General features: G+C 36.1%; 1 long non-coding RNA gene across 1 annotated transcript in view; it reads right to left on the reverse strand.

Annotated features, from left to right (window-relative positions):
• The window catches only part of LOC144964418 (uncharacterized), a 33,373-nt gene extending 32,440 nt beyond the window's left edge, over positions 1–933 (reverse strand). The window contains exon 1 of the long non-coding RNA XR_013643834.1: positions 744–933. This is a non-coding gene — a long non-coding RNA (uncharacterized LOC144964418). The remainder of the gene's footprint in view (positions 1–743) is intronic.
• Between the last annotated feature and the right edge of the window lie 1,567 nt (positions 934–2,500).

Raw genomic sequence — 2,500 nt, forward strand, 5'->3', positions numbered from 1 at the left:
GTGTTACAGTTTGAGCTGGTTTTTTTTTAATATATAAATTTAAGAGGATTTTTCTTTTTTTTTTTTTTAAGTATGGATGAGAAATTCGGATTTTTTTTCTTTAGTCGTGGAATGTCAGCCAATCGAAACTTCACTGCAATTCAACAAACAATAATATAAAGATAACCACCTCTAAGCTTGGATATGAATTAATAATGTAACACACTACAGTAAAACTCCCAGTGATTCGCTGTGGAGTATCTTAAAGGCTATGAAATAAATACCGTAGAAAGCACGGACATTTTTTAAAAGGAAGGGGGTCTTCCTCATTGATGACCTACAACTAAGTGACGGAGTGTCTGATCAATCGACCATTTTTTTATGTGCGTGTGTTTTTTCTTTTGTTTAAATCCAGACTTCTGTTATTGACATTATTCTGCTTCCTATCCACCTCAATGGAAAATTTTAAACTACTAATTTTAACATTACTCGAGGGTAAGAAAAGTGGGGAAAAGTGAGCTTAACTAAAACTAAAACTGAAGTTCCAAAAAAAAAAAAAAAAAAAGAGCTGAATCGATGGCGAGGTGAGAGTGAGGGAAAGATAGTCAGTGGGCCGTCAGAAGTCTTATGTAATCTTGAAATATAATGATGCAAAATCGTCTATCAAATCAAAACAAAAAGGAGGAAAGTCATTTGATTTAGATGAAGCACACTTGCATAAAATTGTGGAATCAAATACAGTGTCAAGTCAAATCGTTGTTTACCTAGCAGACGACTGGAAGAAACTCGCCCAAGTTCTGATGATGACACACTTTTTCCTCCAACTGGACAGATAAATAAAATGAATGCAACCATGACATAAATGAAACGTTTTCTGTTGACAAACGTTTCCTTCCAACTGATCAGATACAATAAAATGAGTTCAGCTATATTGATTTATTCCATAAATTATCAAAAATCCGTGAGGAAATGTTTTACAAACCTAAACTTTTAAGTTAAACGAATGCATTATACAAGCAACTGCTGTTGATAGTAAACGACAATCTGCCAATCCATGTCAAATGACCCATCTGGCAACAGGGCGGCCAGATAGTATAGCGATTCCCAACATCAAAGGACCGATAAACAGATTTTATAAAATAATCATTTGAGTCAACCAGTGATAGAATTACCCTTAATTAAAGAAAAAAAGTTGCAATTTAGACTCTTATATCAATCCGTAAATAATAATTCTTATAATTAGTTAATTTGCCAGTAATTCTATGCTCGTTTGTAAAATTTAACACGAGCTTCAGCTTCACGGAACAAACTTGACCCCAAACCGACGTCCACTTATTTGAAGCTGTGATAACCCAATTCCTTATCATTGCTGCAATAGACAATAATATTTCCGTATTTTTATTATTTAAAAAAAAAAATTTTGTTGAGATTTCTACTACAGCGATGAGCCCATAATAAATAGGGTTATCAGACCTGTGAATAAGTGCACGTCGGCCGCGCCATACCACCGTGTACATATTAATTCGGACTGACGTGCACGTATTTATAGCTTTGAAAACCGGATGCAACTAGGCCTATATGCCTTGTTTTAGCATTACTATAATTATCATTATACGACTTCCAGGCTACTATCACCACCACCACCCAGTGGCGTGGGGCCATTGGATCGAATGGTGCCCAGGCACCGTACCAATCTTTTAAAAATCATGAACAGCATAATTTGATTAAAAATAAAACTGAGAAATTTTAACTCTACTGTCTTTCGCCAACTCGCCAACAACATACTGCCTTTTTAGTCTCCACTCTATTCAAGATTCCGAGTCACGCACTGCGCCGACTCGTGTGTTGGTGACATCACTGCGCGATTTAGTGACTGAATCAACACCGTGGTGCAAAGCAATCCAAGCTCCAGTTAATGCTCTATCCATTAGTATCGCTACAGCTGATTGAGCGAGAAACTGGGTCGAATTATACCATCTTCAAATAGCGGAAAACCCCTCAAGACCTGAGAGCTCCACCGTTGGACGGGGGGATGCGCCAAATTAGGGTAACTTCGGCCATCCAAAATATTACATTAACTGTCAAAAACACTGATCATTGTCAAGTTTAATTGTAAGCAGCAAAGAAAGACAACATAAAACTTAAAAATATGACCCACCTCTTTTTCACGATTGTTGAATAAAGAAATTCTTTGCAACGAAGCATTGTGGACGAATTTACCAACATTTTATTTGCTTGTAGTGCCGAGTTGATGGTTACGTGTGTATGAGTGTTTATTTGTGTGTGTGTGTGTGTGTGTGTTTGTTTGTGCGTGTGTATTTGTGTCAGTCAGAGAAAGAAAGCGAAGATTGTCAACAGTTATACTTTGGTGTGTTTTTAGATTTTTTAAAGTGCTTAAGTGGAGTGATTTTTTCTTTGTGATGCTTTAAGATCTGAATCTACATTTTATGTGTGCAATCATTAGTCCACTGATTTCCATTATTTGAGATATACTTTGAAGTTTTGTTTTGTTAAACAATGA

This window comes from Berghia stephanieae, chromosome 2, assembly GCF_034508935.2.
Source record: "Berghia stephanieae isolate SIO BIC M18660-M18661 chromosome 2, UCSD_Bste_1.3, whole genome shotgun sequence".
Classification (NCBI taxonomy): Eukaryota; Metazoa; Mollusca; class Gastropoda; order Nudibranchia; family Aeolidiidae; genus Berghia; species Berghia stephanieae.